The sequence below is a fragment of the Felis catus genome, chromosome C2, assembly GCF_018350175.1.
Source record: "Felis catus isolate Fca126 chromosome C2, F.catus_Fca126_mat1.0, whole genome shotgun sequence".
Taxonomy (NCBI): Eukaryota; Metazoa; Chordata; class Mammalia; order Carnivora; family Felidae; genus Felis; species Felis catus.
Window position 1 is genome coordinate 32,933,492 of NC_058376.1, and position 17,830 is coordinate 32,951,321.

Here is a 17,830-nt window from a genome sequence, read left to right on the forward strand (position 1 = left end):
CATCATGCCATATCCTCCTCTATTTTCACTTTAAAATTCGTGAAACCCGAAAGCACAAAATGATTTTTAGTAGTGCAAACATAACATGTAAGATCTAACATTTATTATATAGTTTTACAAAAATGTCAATAAGAGGGATTCTCATTTGGGGACGCTAGATTTCGTGCAATATTAAAACAATGAAGTTATATTGTTCCTTACTAGTATATATAAGAACAGTTAGGGAGGGATTGATCTATTTATCATTGCTTTTAAAAGCCTAGAACATATCTGGCATAAAGTGTTTCTTCAGTAAATATTTGTTGAAGAATAAATAGCAGTGGAGGGCATAAAAGAGAGGCTTTTCATCTAGTCATAAATTAAAGCAGGATAGGGTATTAAAAAGTTACATTTCATAATGTGGTAGGATTTTAGATGGCATAATATAAAATATAATACTATTTATAAGGCACAAAAAGGAATTTTAACTCATTAAAATGAAGAAAAAATACTTAAAATGCTATCATACTTTCCCTTTTCTAATACAGAATTGCTAACTGGTATAAAATTTGTAAGTCACCCAAATAGATGAGCCAGTTTTAACACCCATCATGTAAGTTATAGTGTGAAAATAAACAATCAATAGATGTTCTTATAGCTAATTCTGAATTTTATATGCAAAATGGATTTAAATAGGCTTTCCTACCCTCCTTCTTTGGAACAAGGAGAAATGTGACCAATTTTTAAATGTTACGAGAGATATGCACATGAAATGTTTGAGGCTTAATCTACAGATGCTAGGGAACAACAAATATGAAGACCACAGAAAACAAATTTTCTATCTGGTATCTGTGGGATGATATTATATATACACATTATATATAGTTTTACATAAAACGAAGTATATACATTATATATAGTTATATACATATATAATGTGTATAATTATATATAGATGTGTATAGATATATAGATATATATAATTATATATAGATGTGTATATAGATGTGTGTTGACATTATATATAGATATAAGAGAGTTAACAAAACAGTCCTTTCACCTACTGACAGATGAAAGGAGGACTTTGCCCTAGCTAATATTAAAAGTGGTACAGTATCGCATTTTACAAAATAAGGACCCAACAAATCTACATTTATTTTTGATAAATTCTGCATAACAGAATGAATGCATATACTGCTTATCTCATTATGCCACTGACCTTGACTTAAATTTTTGTTTCTTGAAATTGGGAAAAGAGAGGCAGAGGCAGAAGCATCAGGCTCATGAGAAGTTGACCTCTGTTAAATAATCATAGTGTTTTGACTCTGCTTCCCACAGCAACCCTACCTTCAGCATCTCCTCTTCTTTCATTTAGTTGAAACCCCAGGTATCTTCAAAAAAATATGAAGTATTTGCAGGATATGCCAGGAGCCTACACACGATCTCTAAGAAACGTATGAATGGCTACGATAGAAATACTTTATTTCTTTTGAGGGAATAAGAGCTTTTATTTCCAGTTATTGAGAAACAGAAGAACAGGAAAGCTGATTTAGAACGTAACAATTTTTAGGTAAATACCCTATATTTCACAATGCAGGAAAGTGAGTCAAGGAATGTGTCTCAAAACAAGAAAGGTACTTATGGGAATTATGTTGAGCAGTGATTATGTCCACTAGAGTATTCTAAATACCTGATCCATCCATTTGAGCAGTGATCCTTTTCAGCTGTTAGGGTTGGTACTTGGCATATCAATAAAATGATAATACACATAAGGGTGTGAATTTGAAGTTTTTATGGAGGAGGGGGAAGATCCCAGCTGAATCACTGACTTGTATGTTCATTAACGAGTCAGTTAACTATGGTTAAACTTTTTTTTGTTTGTGAAGACAGGGAGAACTCCTAGCATGATGACTGCTAAATAATAAGTACATAAAATATTATTTTCCATCATCTGCAATAACTTCACCTCAGTTTTATCACATATGGTTAAGTATTGCATAGGAAAAATCATGTCTTATTTCTGTTTCCATAATAACTATAAACAAATGTATCTGGTAAAAGAAGATTTGTTTTTTGAAACAATAAGAGTGAAAGTCCTACTCATTAAGACTTACAAAACTGGAAAGAAACTTAGAAATTTTAGGGTATTAGAAAAGGCTTTAAAAAGGTTAGGAGAGTTGGGGTGCCCAGGTGGCTCAGTCAGTTATGTGTCCGACTCTTGATTTGGGCTCAGGTCATGAATGATCTAAAGGTTTGTGAGATGGAGCCCCACATCGGGCTCTGCGCTGACAACACAGAGCCTACTTGGGGTTCTCTCCCTCCCCCTCTCTCTGCCCCTCCCCTGCCTGCACTCTCTCTTTCTATCTTTCTCTCTCTCTCAAAATAAATGAATAAACATTTTTAAAAATATTAGGAGAGTTAACTATTCTTTCTAATCTTCTCTATGAATAGAAAGAAAAACTAGAAAACAAATTCCTATAGTAACAGCATACTGCATTTTTATAATTTATTAATTTTGAAGAAAAACCAGATCATATTGAATGACTGGGAAAAGTAGAAGAACACTAACTACTAAAAGGGCAGAATGGCATCATCTATGAATCTCTAAGATTTCTTGTACATGATTTCTATATGAAAACAATTCTTGAGTTTAAAATTAACTCAAAAATATAATTTTCTGCCTATCTTTGTATCTCATTTATATTCTCAAAGATAAAGGGGATCATATCTAGCGTCCAAATGAATCCAAATGCTGATAGAATTAATTCAGTATTTGCTGCTTGGAACCTAGTCTGAAGCTTATATATATTGAAACACTGCTCCAGGCAGCCATATGCCATTGATGGAATTAGTAAGTCAATCTACCCTCTATGACTTGAGGGAACCATAAAAGAAATCTATCAATGATGGCAGGCAATGACAGAAAAATTGTATGATTGTATGTAATGTCAGGTGGCTGAATATAGGAAAAAGATATATGGTAATGACAGTATAGGCAAACAATTGAAGGTGAGGAACAGAATTACTTAAAATGATAATCAAAGTAAAAATATACATTCAGCCACCGCAATTTACTTTCATTGATTGAAAAAGGGAAAATCTTATGTCTTAAAGATAATGTTTAGATCAAATTTGACAGCTTGAATAATGAGCACTTCATATAATAATTCTAGATGACTTGATGGAGTACCCATATGTCAATGATAGAATGACTGTACTTTAAGAGAATAATTCTACAGATTACAATGTCCCTGATGTCACAGAAGGAATGGCTAATTATTCTTTGACAGTAGTAGAGGGAGTATTTCCAATGGGGTGGTTGTTGTAAAAATATAAGCATGCAACTATTTTTCTAACCTTCCAATAACTTCAAATATCTTTATTTTCTATGACAAAAATATTACTAACTTCTGCCTCCTAATTTTTACTTTTCAATACACCATACCATGATATCATTTAGGCTTTACTTGCCATTAATGCATTCATTATGTTTTTAGGTCACATATTTTTAAAATGTAGTCAATGAAAATATCATTAACAAGTGTTCATTTTCATATCTGCATATAATACATCAGCAAATTTAAGAAATGAAACTTTGTAGAACTTGTTTATATTAACCATCCAGACTACTCAAAGCATAACTTATATGTTAAAAGGTTAATGTATAATACAAAACATGATGTTGAAAAATATTATTGAGATTTCATGCATATCAAAATTTTATAACACAGGCACCTAAAATCCTAGTTTGAGATACACTAATTTAGCCATGGAACTATCAGCTAAATTACAGAAGAGTTTTAATAATTAAAATGCAATACAACAAATAGATTCTTAGGATTTAGATTTAATGACTTAAAAATTCAAATTAAATGCAAACAAGGTTAGATAGGAATTGGTTGGTTTTCAAATCACTCACTCAAAATAGTTATGTCTTGATTTTCAGTGGCCAGGCACATTTCCTTAAATTTAATGAGGCCCATTAGGCCCACTTTTCATATACAGTTAAACCTGAACTGCATCAAAGAGTATCCATCAAAAACTATTATGTACAGTAGATTCAGGGCTCAGAAAGAAACAATCCTTTTTGTTTTTATGGACCTTACAGAGAACAATGAGTCACTACTGTTGGATAATAGAATAAAGAAGAAGAGTAGCTTGCATTATGTGCTACTTACATGGTAAGTAAATTAAAATTAACATCACATCCAATAGATAGACATGGGAGTGGGAATAAAGTATAATGACCTCTGTTTCTCATGTTCATATCTACCTTAAAGCATCCACCATAAAGGAAGCACTTGGGGCGCCTGGGTGGCGCAGTCGGTTAAGCATCCGACTTCAGCCAGGTCACGATCTCGCGGTCCGGGAGTTCGAGCCCCGCGTCAGGCTCTGGGCTGATGACTCGGAGCCTGGAGCCTGTTTCCGATTCTGTGTCTCCCTCTCTCTCTGCCCCTCCCCTGTTCATGCTCTGTCTCTCTCTGTCCCAAAAATAAATAAAAAAACGTTGAAAGGAAGGAAGCACTTAACCACCAAATAAAGTGAGTTTGCCAGGTGATATCTAGCCTCTGTCAATGGCCATCTCAGTGCTGGCACAATGCATATACGGGCAAAAGGGTAGTGGTAGCAGGGACTGAGGCGATGCATAAGTCCAGCAATGTGAACACATCTATCAAAAACTGATTAGCAATTACTGCCAAAGGCCCAACCTGCCAGAAAAAGAGACCAATGCTCAGTTCCCAATATGGCACCATGCCTCAAAGAGACCACATGGTCACTTACTGGGAAGTTGATTATATTGGGCAAGATTGCATTCTGGCAGGAGGAGATACTTCATCGGATGTGGGTTTCTCTTTTTGCCAAAGGGCCTCAGCAAGCATCACTACCCCGGAGCTTACCAAATGCTTTATATACCAGCACAGACTCCCACATCACAGAGCATCAGACCAGGGGCCTACTTCATAACAAAAGGCGTGAGAGCAGGCCCCAAAACACAGGCTCATGTTCCACACCATTCAGAAGCTGCAGGCCTGAGAGAGCTTTAGTGGTGTATTCTGTAGGCTGTTCTAAAGGGCCAGACTAAGGACTATGCTTTAGAGAAAGAGGTACCATATTCCTAGAAAGAGTATACATTGGGAATCAAAGACTCTTACGCTATGTCTCCAAAAGGTAAGACACATGAACCAGAGAACCAAGGACTAGAACTCAGGAGTGAAAGTACTACAATCATTCTCATGACCCCCAGGAAGTCTTGCTTCCTCTTGCATCAAATTTGGGCTCTGATGGTATAGATGTCCTGATCTCTAAAGATGGAACAATTTCACCAGGGGACAGAGCAAGTGTCTAATTCAGTTACAAGTTATCTGTGTCACCTGGGAACGTTAGACACCTTTTGCCAAGGTACTAACAGGCAAAAATATAAACCTCTATTTGGCAAGGATCATGGACTATGACCAACCGAATATCAGAAGTCTGCTACAATACATAGGGGTAAGGAGAAAAATGTTTAATGCCTAGGTGATGCACATGAGCGCCTCTCTGGTACTCCAGTCTGAAACAGACCCGTCAGTGACCTCACACTCAGAAAAGCAAAATGAGTTGGGATTCAGACTTCTCAGGTATAAGGGTCTTTGTCATGTCACCAGGTAATCACCAAGACCATCTGAGGTGTTGGCTCAGCATGAAGGAAATCTAGAATAAAGAGTGCAATAGGAAGAAAAAGAAAACTATCTGTTGTGGACCCAAGACAGGCTTCAGCATTAGAGACTGTAACATAACCCTACCCTTCCTTTTCTAATTTTCTCCAGGCAAGATGGCCCTTCCGATATCCTGAAAGATCTACTGCAAGTAGAGAGAGTGGAACAAGGCAGAGACTTCGGTAGACACTTTGATGTGTTCACCATCCAAATGGCCCTTCATTGAAAGACTTTTTCTCCTGCCCTCTGAAAGTGTGACAGAAGACAGCTTTTAGCTGTCAACCCTTCAGGTTTTACCAATCTCCAGAGAGCCACTTCACTCAGTGCCATGCGCTTGGCTGGGGTGGCCCAAATCAAAATGACTGGTGCCTGCAGAGGTTGTCAAGTTCTTTCTGGCAATTTGGTCCCCTTTTCGCCTTGTTTTCACAAGTGTTTATCTGAAAAACACACCTCAATAAGCATCTTGCATGCCATACTCTCACTCAGAGTCAGCTGGCCAGGAAAACCAGCTTGCAACACTGCGTGACTACCATGTTATGGATGAGTTTAGTCTTATTACAGTGATTTCTTAGGATTGCAACCCAAGGGTTCTACTCATTCAACGTAACAGTCTCTCTGGTTTCTGATACTTATCTTATTTTCTTTCCCTATTGCTCCCTTCCTTTTCGTCCTTTTCTTTCCTTCCCATCCTTTCTAGTGTTTTCCTTTGTTCATTCAATCACCAGTCTTCCTTCATTCTTTATTCCTTCCTCCCTCTTTTTCCCTTTCTTTGCTTCTTTTCATATTTTACAGTTTTACCGAAACAAGTTTACATTTAGAGATTTTACGGTGCAATAAAATATTCTACCATAAAATTGCCTAGATACCTATTTTCCTTGCAAGAAAATGCCTTGTTCCCAAGTAATGTGTCTTCTATATCACATTTTACGTATTGAAATTTCGTGCTTTGAAAATAACTTAGATGCTGTCAGCTGGTTAACAGCGGGGAATATAGCAAATACTCCGGCAAAGAGACAATGTGGAATGATTTTTACTGCACTTTGCATTGTACTTTGTTTATATTTTTTTCTTTTTGTCTCTTTCAATGCCTAGCAGTAATAATCCTCTTCCCCTGAAAACTGCTAAAATCTAAGCAGTGCCTCTGAAGTTTAAAACGCAAAGAGCAGTCCTTTTTTTCAGGTTTTCTATGATAATACTTAGAATGAGTCACTCATGCTGAAAGTGGCCTTCTAAATTACTGTGAAATAACCATGAATGCTATTACACACACTTACAGATGTGATTTAAATTCTCTGGAACTCCTCTGCACTTTGAATGAGAATTAGCAGCTTTGAAAGATTTAACTTCACATTGAAAAACCATCAAAGCAAGTGGCAAAATGAACTTGAGATTATTCTTCAGAATGGAGATCTCCAATGCTTTTCATGCCAAATTGCAACCTCCAAAATGATTCACCCTCTTGCAAATTTTCTACATTATAGGTAATTTGACTGTCTTAATCAATACCTGTTAATGAAGTTTTTTTTTCCTTTCATATCATTAAACCATTATTCCTGACTATCAAAATCCTATTTGTTCGTTTTTAAAACAAATCTCAAAAGGAGAGCTAAAGCGCAGATCCAGTGCTTGCCGGTTTCCCCTCAATGGAGTTCACTCTTGTAAAGGAAGCTGGTTTCTGCCAACACTCAGAAGGCGTCAGCCAGGTATAATAAGAATTATAGGATCAAAAACTTGCCATTTGAAAGAGACTTCATAGGCATCATCATTTGATATACCTTCATGCCTAGCCTTTCCCCTCAGCCTCTTAGATTCCCAGTGGGCCCCCCACCATCATCATTTGCTCAGCCAGTAAGGTTGATTGGAACAATGGCAAGGGACAGGAACAGTGGTACCAAACTATGCCTTAGAGCTGCCATGCAGCTGTGGAAGAAATGAGTGTCTTTATAAGATTGTCATGCAGAGCCCTGTGGGAGAATCTGAAAGGAAGTCTTGAGTCCAAGAAAATGACATAGTGTTTTGGCTGAACTGCAGGATAAACCAAATTATATAAAATCATCAGGGCATATAAGGGAGTGCTTAATCACTGACTGCTAGAAACAAATGTATATATGTATGTATACACACGCATATATATATATTTGATGTTAAAACTCAGAAGCTATAATTCTGACAAGTGGGAACAAATAAATATAGCCATTTTCTTTATAAAAAATTTGGTTAGGGATGCCTGAGTGGCTCAGTCGGTTAAGTGTAGGACTCCTGGTTCTAGCTCAGGTCATGACCTCATAGTTTATGGGTTCAAGCCCCACATCGGGCTCTGTGCTGTTAGTGCAGAGCCTGCTTGGGATTTTCTCTACCTCCCTTTATCTCTTCCCCTCTCCCACTTGCTCTCTGTGTCTCTCTCAAAGTAAGTGAACTTTAAAAAAACTATGCTAAATCGGACATAATTCGGTTTTATACTCTAGGGTGTCACTTACTGAATTCCAGATTTTTTACAAATGTACTTACTCCATAGCAACACTGAAAATTGTTACATTACTTACATGAAAAAGCCATGCCACCATGTAATTATTACAGGAATATTCCATAAAATTGCTATGATATAATAGAAAAACTTTATTTATTTGATTATATTCTTGTAAAAAGGCAGGACTTGCAATTCTGTATTACACATGGACATATATGGTACATAGACATATAACATGGTACCTCCAATTTCCCATCTATAAAAAATTTTCAAAAATTTCTCTAGCTAGTAACCACTACCAGTTCTACATGTTTACTGACTATTCTTAACCCACAACCTTTTCTCTTTCATGCCTCCATAGCTCTTTCCTCTAGTTCTAGAGCACTTGCTATAATCTGTCTAGTTGTATCATTTTATAGATGATGACACTGTTGATTGTTCAGTCCTAGAAACCATCTATTTGATGGTTCTCTTCCTACTTCTTTCCGTGTTGGCTCCTTAAATGTTGCTGTTTTCCAGAATCCTGTTTTACCTCATATTCTATTCTTCTCAATCTATATCAAAGTTGTCTTACACTAAAACTTCGTATACCCTAGGATAGCTTCCAAATCAGTACCTTCTCTGCATGCATGCCCCTCCTCTATGTTTTGCTATCCACCAATCACTCAAGCTAAACATCTTAGATATAATTTGGAATTCCTTTTCTGTAGAAAGTTGAAAGATTTGATGGATTCATTCAATTTTTTTTTAACTCTTACTATGTTGTAAGTTTGCTACAGGTGCCTCTAATTCATAACGAATTAGTTTTTTTTTTTTTTAATTTGTATGTCTTCTTCCATTAGTCTGGAAATCTGGCGGAAGGGGCGATTATTATTTTAGTAGTTTCTATTTGTTTTCATTCCAGTAGAACAATCTCCTAAATTAGATTGTAAGCAAGGGAGGGCACAGATGTTGTTTTATCTTTAAATCAGTAAGTGTAATGCCTTGCAATTATTAAAGAATCAGTACTAGTTGAATTGTTTCGACTACATATGCATGAATTCCTACTTTGTTATCACCATTTTAGTTCTACGTAATACACACCCCATACATGCTTATAAAAATTTTTTTTTCAACGTTTATTTATTTTTGGGACAGAGAGGGACAGAGCATGAACGGGGGAGGGGCAGAGAGAGAGGGAGACACAGAATCGGAAACAGGCTCCAGGCTCTGAGCCATCAGACCAGAGCCTGACGCGGGGCTCGAACTCCTGGACCGCGAGATCGTGACCTGGCTGAAGTCAGACGCTTAACCGACTACGCCACCCAGGCGCCCCTCATACATGCTTATAGATTCCCCAGGTCTCTAAACGTATCACATGAGTTTCTTTGGTGAGAGTTGTTGCCCTTTCCATTTCTACATGCACTCCATGGACAATTACATGGCTTAAGTGTGCCAGTCACATTCCTAGACACTGAAGATTAATGATGTGCAATTACTGATACAATCTCTACTCTCATGGGATGAAATCTGGCCAGTTGTTCAGAAAATATCTCATGTTGAAAGTGGAAGTGTTTGGAGGGAAGTAATCCTGTGATATGCCTTTCTACAGCACTGAAGATGGTGCCTCCTGAATCTAGCCACGTGAAGGAGACAGTAGCTTCTACCTATGTCATTTGAGGAACCAGGACTCTCCTTTCTTGGTTCCTATAGGGAGTCTGCCTTGCTCTGTATCTTCTCCTCACTTAATGACAGGTGCATGTTGTCATATTTCATTCCAGGTAACGTTATTTTGTAGGACTGGGTTCAATTTCTTTGTTCCCCCACCCCAATATGGCACCATTTCTTGTCCACCATTTGAAAATACTCTCTAGGTCCTTCAGGGCATGCTCCTTATGGTTACACTATCTGTACAAAACTATGTTAAAGAGGTATGATGTTATGAATTCTTGGTATGTGTTATGATATGTTATGGTGTGTAAGTGTAAGTTGGTCCATCATGTCTCCTTTGCACCTAACTTAAACTCCTTCATTATCAATTTTCCTTGGGCACAAAAACAGCCAAAAACTGGCAAGAAATAAGTGTTCAATGCCTTCCAATATTGTAAGGAGTTTTTCTAAAAATTAAAGGTTCCATAATGATAAACATGTTTGACCATTAGATTGTGTGTGTGTGTGTGTGTATATATATGTGTATATATATGTACATATATATGTATATATGTACATATATATACATTTCTGAGTGAAGAATATTAGATGCTTTCTATATTAAGTCATATAAGAAATAAGGAAAGCTGGGGAGCCTGGATGGCTCAGACAGTTAAGCCTCTGATTCTTGATTTCAGCTTAGGTCATGATCTCAGGGTTGTGGGATCAAGCCCTGCATCGAGCTCTGCACTGAGCATGGAGCCTGCTTGGGATTCTCTCTCTCCCACTCTCTGCTCCTCCCCTGCTCTCTCTCTCTCTCTCTCAAAATAAATAAACATTTTTTAAAAAGAGGTAAGGAAAGTACAATAAATTTCTTAAGTATTATCATTATTTTTACATATACATTAAAATTACTTGGACTTTAAAGTAGCATATTAAATAAAGGTACATAATGAAATATGATGAATTTGAATATTTTGCTTTAGTAAGTTTTCCTTTCATTACATATACAGTTTAAAAATATTTGTGGAAAATATCCCAGTTATGCTTGAAGTATAATTATAAGTGTATATCATATGGCTATTTATTTTACAGACAGTTTTAAAAACAATTTGAAATACTCCATATGTCTAGAAGAGCTGTGTATGTTTAAAATCAAAGATTTTATATAATAAATATATTATTTCATATACTGTTACAGACCCTATTTAATACTTGGTTTCCCATGTTATTTTAGTTTAAACAATCCCCTCAATACTAGTTCCTTTATTTCATTTGTATTAGTTGTTCTATTTTATTGCTACAGTATTAACTATATATACATCAGTTTCATAAAAACATTTTCTCATGTATTTCTATTAGCAATAGTCATTCAGATATATTGGGGGGAAATACTGAAAGCTAAAATATTCTTTGGTTGGTGTCTCTTCTTTAAATAATATTTAAAATAACAATACTGCATTGTATTAAAATAACTTTAAGGTCTTACAATTTGAATGAGACAGTCAAGAGCAACTTTTGAGGTTATAAACATGATAGAGCAGTAGTAACCCTAACCCTTGTAAAGATCACCAACTGAAAGTTTCAAGAAAAATTTTAGCTTAAGAGTGGATTTGAAAGAAGAAAGGAGGGATGCTTACAAAACAAGAGAAGCATTTCTAAAATCAAGTAAAAAGAAGAGTGTTATCAAAGGACCAGTAGAAAAAAAATATGAATAAGGGCATAGGAAATTGTGAAGTCCTTGAAATTGCAGGAAAGGATCTTAAACACAAGCTTTTAAAAGACATTAGTCACTTACTTAGCAACTCAAAGAAGTAGTCAGAAGGAAGCTTCACTACTGGAGTAATGAAAGATGACACTTCTCTTGGATTGTGGCTGCTTGGAATGCTTTTTAAAAAATCAAAAGAGGACAAGAAGTCCTTTTCCAATAAGACTAATTTGGATTAGGTTTGGTAAAAGAGTACATACTTTCAGTTATAAGATGAATAATGTCTAAGGGCCTGATGTATAATGTGACTGTAGTTGAAAATACTGTATTGCATAATTGAAATTTGGTAAGGGTAGAACTTAAGTGTTTTCACAAACACAGACACACACACATACATACATACACACAAAAGAGGTAAATATGAGGTGATAGATGTGTTAATTAAGTTAATTATGGAAATCCTTTCACAATATATATGAATATCGTATCACCATATTGTACAATATATTACAATTTTATTTGTCAAGTATACTTCAATAAAGCTGGGAAAAGGAAAGGAAAGGAAAGGAAAGGAAAGGAAGGGAAGGGGAGGGGAGGGGAGGGGAGGGGAGGGGAGGGGAGGGGAGGGGAGGGGAGGGAAGGGAAGGGAAGGGAAGGGAAGGGAAGGGAAGGGAAGGGAAGGGACGTAGGGAGGTTAAGAAAAACTCTTCAAAATTAAAACATTAAAATTACAGTAGAGGAAAATGTGGCATGTTTATGAATAAAGTGATTTAATCTCATAAAGATATCTTTAGAAATTGCCAACAATCTATTTTACAATCCCTGGTATAATATTGGCTGGGAATCCTGTTCGAGAATGACTAATTCAAACATTAATTTATAAAATCTAGTTGGAAATAGAAAGCAAAATAAAGAACTCATCTGTGTCAGTGGTCAATCTAGTGAATTTAGAACAAAAGCACTTGAACATCTGCCTAACTCGTATGTGACCATATTTCCCTGTGGTATGACTTGAATTCTCTTTCATTTCTTTATATTATTGAGTAGAATTCAGTGATTCTCACTTACGTACAACACCCAGTGTTCATCACAAAACATTTCACTATTTATTATTACCAGTTTACCTGCCATTCCTTTCCCTTCTCTCATCTGGCTTTTATTTCACCTTAATTTCTGTAATTTCACTATCTTTGATTTTACAGCTTGGAGTTAAAAATTCTCACTTAAAAAATCCCCTTAAACTGTCAGTTACTTCTATTGACTTGGTGACAAGTGTACCACTGGGTAAGGCAAGGAATGAACTGTGTTTATACTCTCAAATCTATTCTTTCTAGACTCCAGATGATTCCACTTCTTTAGTCATTTAAAAAAAAAAGATAAAAATAAAAATAAATGGCCATTTTGACAATACTAATAAAAATATGACTAAAGGTTTAATCAAACTTTTCCTAAGATGATATAAGCATAATTAAATAGCCCTGTTTATTATGAGCCCTTTGTACCCTGCCAGTTATTAGATTACATGCATCAGTCTGGTAAATGACATATGTCATGTAACTTTCTTGATTTCCCACTTCACTTCAATATGCCACAGAATGAAATCTATTTTCTTTTAAAGATACAGAAACACGGTAGAAAGTTTAAAATGTTTTATCGAATTTTTAGAAAATGTCCATAAAATATATCATTTCTGCAGAGATACTATCCTACCTCTTCCCATATCCTAGCAGATTCAGAATAACATAGTGAGAATCTACTAATGCTGTTTTCATCTAATCTGATCTGTTGCTAAAGAAATTGCTTCCTGGGGTTAGAATATACTATTATGTATTATGTATTATATCTAAACAATGTTCTTTGAGACTCTCGAATATTTGAGTAAAAGGATTCTTAAGGATTTGAGTTGTCGGGTGTCTGGGTGGCTCAGCTGGTTAAGCATCTGCCTTTGGCTCTCGTCATGATCTCCAGTTTGTGTTGTCAGGATAAAGCCTGACTCAGATCCTCTGTCCCTCTCTCTCTGCCCCTCCCCTGCTCACACTCCCTCCCTCCCTCTCGCTCTCAAAAATAAAACAAATTTTAAAAAATAAAAAGGGAATTGAGTTGTAGAAGAGTTGTCTGAAGGACAACTAACACAACCTCAATCACTAATTCTGAACATCATTTTAAAGAATCTTAAGGCTATTTGAAAGACATGAAAACATTTTACTTTTGAATGTTTTTAGTGAAACAAGATAAATATGCCTTATTTATGTAGGCCCTATTTTGTTTCAGAGGTAGTTGATAAAATTAAAATAACTGAACATATAAAGATATCAGAGATGTCATAAAGAAGCCATTATGCCATGTTGTAAAACTTCTTAGGCTAGCTTCATCTGTATTGTCAGTCATTATGTTTTTACTCGAATTTTCAAGTAAAAAATTTCCAATTTCCTAAAAATCATTTAATCTTATGTTTAAAAATTATATTCCTTCAAATAAAATGTTCTTATTTGGAAACTGAATTCACATTTCAAAACAAGGAGAAAAATGTTGTGCGTTAGGAATTATGGTATATTGATTTTAGCCATTGTTACTCTCAGTTATGATCAGGAGTTATTTCTTTTGTTGTTGCTCAAGTTTTTATTTAAATTCTAGTTAGTAAACATAGAGTGCAATAATTGGCTTCAAGAGTAGAATTCAGCGATTCATCACTTACATGTAACACCCAGTGTTCATCATAAATGCCCTCCTTAATACTCATCACCCATTTAGCCCAACTCCCACCCACCTCCCCTCCAGCAATCCTCAGTTTGTTCTCTAGAGTTAAGAGTCTCTTATGGCTTGCTGCCCTTTCTTGTTTTTCCTTTCCCTATAACCATATGATTTCACTCATTTCTGGAATTTAAGAAACAAAACAGATGAACATAGGAGTTATTTCTCTAACACTTTCAGAATGAACAAAGCCAACTGTTCTTTTTTTTCCCTAGCATTAGATGTAATTAACATAAAACACTGTATTAGTTTAAGGTGTACAACATATAATGATTTGATATTATTGCACATACAATAAAGTCGACTATTCTAATTGATGGCAAACTGATGTTTATACAACATAATGGATTGTAAATAAACAGGTGATATTGACAAACTTAAAAAAAAACATGTTATGATAAAAATCTTAAACAGAATATCTGCAAAGCCTTATTTTCTACAGTAGTGTGGGTTTTAGTATGAAGACATTTTCAATCATTATCAATAGAGATGCTATATAAGTAAGACATAGAATATTTTCATGAGATATGATTTACTTACAGTCAGGTAATTTAAAATAAGTCATAATTCACACTCAGTTGGTTTAGGAAATTTTCACCAATGCGTGCCTTTTATGCCCCACATAAGAACATAAAATAGATTTAAACCTGCCAGAAATACAGTGAAATAAGGAGAATTATGGTTAATGGTCCTTCATATGAGAATGAGCAACAGCACTTAAGCAAAGTATTCTTCCTACACAACAAAATAGTATCTCAAACTATAATTAAGATGAGAATAACAGTTGACTGATGATTGATGGTGATCTCCGCAATGGTCTCTCTACTCATACTCTAACCTTTACCTCTAACATACTGACCACAGACAGCTTTATGGACTTCATGGTAGAACCTGTCAGACACAGCTAACTGTCAAAATGATCTGCTGCTCTCTATTTTCTGACAAAATCAAAAAACATGCATGGCACACATTCACTTTACAGGTCGACCTTTTAGGTGAACTCTGACATTTTTCAATGAAACCTTAAGAAGCACGGGGCATGCACAGGCCTCACCATTTCAAACTGAAGTGGTGTGGGTAGAATTAGGCAGAAAGACACATACGAGCAATTAGTCCAGTCAGATAAATATAAAGAATAGATTAAAAGGCTATGGAAAATTTTAGAAAGTTATTTAGGACTCAAGTCCCTAGAGTGGGTGTGGGCAGAAATTCACTGAAACTTGTTCAACTGCACTGATTCTATAATTCACAAGACTGGAAACCACAGGAAGAACTAATCCAACTGCTTTAGTGAACTTTAGTGAGTTTTGACAACCAACTCACTCACTCACATTGTTCAATTAGCTTTCTATTCTTCATTTCATTCATGTGCATCTATAGTGTGAGAAGGGTTGATAGGGAGCTGACTGCTAATTAACAATTAAACAGGTACATGGAATTAAAATAGTCAACACATTGGCAGGTTAGAAACGATATAGCGTTTAAGACTTACCACCTATAACTCATTCTTATCTGGTGTTAGGCAGTTAATTTCACAAATCAGTATTATAAATTATTGCATACATTATTTTAGAAAAAGTTTAAATGAAATGTCGTTCCATTTGGTAAGAATGGGACAGAATATTTCAGTAAGGGAACCCAGGAAAATGTAGAAATGAATTGTCCTTCAGATAGAAAGCTTCCACATTGAAGAGAGGCACTCTAGCTGTGAAAGAGAGTAAAAAGAACAGAGATTTCCTGACATAAAAATACCTATCCTATAAGTCTTGGATAAAATTTACAAGGGAGTCTTTTTTTCTTAATTCTCCCTTTGAGCATCTAAAAATAAGATAATTTCTAAAAGCCTAGAGTCATCCAGAGTTGGATAAATTTATACAGCTCATGCTTAGAAATAGTTTACATGTATTAATTTTTGTTGAATTGGTCCATAAAACAATGGTATTCATTTCTAACAGAAACTTTTGGTTAATGTTAAAAAAATACACATGTAGAACTAGAAAATTTGAATTTAAATGGAATTGTAATTTAAATATGTCTAGTTTCTTAATTGGTCATAATACCAAAAGTACAAAAAGTGTACAAAGTACTGAAATCGATTATATTGGTAATATGTAAAATCATCTGTGTGTTCCATATTTGTTCTTAATTTTCACAGATAAATATATACAGTAAACAATAGCAGATGCCAATTAGCATAATTGAGTGTTCAGAAAAATAAAATTAATGCCTTTATTACTTATAATGTATTCACCCAAATGTTTCATTAGCTGACTAATGCAATATTAATGAGGAAAATAACTAAATTGTGCTGGTACGCAAAACTGTGAACTGCAAGCTAATCATGAAATCCCCACGCCCCTTTCACTTGGTTGCTTCGGTACAGGTTTTCTCTTAGAATCTCATTCATAGATCACAAAAGACAATTTGGGTGACTTCAAGAATTAATTAGACATTTGTATGAAAGCCACTCGAACAACTGTTCCCCCTGCGAGTTCATAAAGCTGCTTAATTTGCTCTTGTATTTTCACTCAGAGAAGCTGGCAACACCACAATAAAGCACAGCGTGTGCAGACCCTAAGCCAAATTTCTGACCGAATTGTTCACTTTCATTTACTATGCTCATTTAAAAGGCACACACACTAACACCTTTTAACCTTTCCAGTGACCCAGCTGGGCATTCTTTACTCCTAATGAAAAAAAGACTTAGGATAATGTCATCCCTGTCAACCTTTGAGGACTATTTCAATGAAAGTTACTGTCTTCATTTGGAAAACTAGTTTCAGTATCTCCCTCTGCCTTCAGACAGAGTTTGAACATATCCAATGCTTAAAAACCCATCCAACACGTTCATTTCTTGGATTTCATTTAACTCACGATAGATGTGCATTCTGACGAATCTTGAAACTGAAAAACATAGGATGAATTTCAGATTCGATTTAAACCCTTTCTACTTTTTTTTTTTTTGTCTTTAAACCAAAGGACTGACCTTGGGATGATTCCATTCTTCTATCACACTGTCAATTTTAGGGAAAGAAGAATACACCTCATTAGTAATTCTGTAGCTGTCGCCCGTCATACACTTCGATCAGTAAGAAATACTGAACGATGCCTGCTGTAATTCTTCAAGAGGATGAAGTTACCTCAAAAAATGCAATTTGTCACGCAAGGAAAGAAATCTAGTACCTAGCACTTGAATGTAATGACAATATTTTCCTTGTGTTCTGCCAACACCTGGGCCCATCTGTGAGCAGGGCACGGTGCCATGCAGAAGGTAGAACGTCAATTGCAACAGCATGTAGATGCCAATATGTGGAAGTCAAAGTGATAGCCTGTGGAACTCATCAAATAGCTGATCTTTTGTAAGAAAATCCTCTCAAGAGTGAGCAATGCCAAATGAGGGCCAAATGCTTCATTACTAGTCTTCACAGCTGCTGATGCTTGTGGGCTTTCATAACATCAAAGAATATTTTCTCCTCCATTCCTGTTTCCAATCTGCCTGAAAGCTAGTCACTTTACATAAAGAAAAAAGAAAATGATAGGGCTATTCTCAAAAACGAAGACATTATTATTTGTTGTGTTATGTAACAACCTCTTTAAATT

The 17,830-nt window shown here is 35.5% G+C and overlaps 1 protein-coding gene across 6 annotated transcripts in view; it reads right to left on the bottom strand.

The window, feature by feature from the left end:
- ROBO1 (roundabout guidance receptor 1) overlaps positions 1 to 17,830 on the bottom strand; it is a 1,129,831-nt gene that overhangs the window by 1,025,956 nt on the left and 86,045 nt on the right. The window lies entirely within an intron of this gene.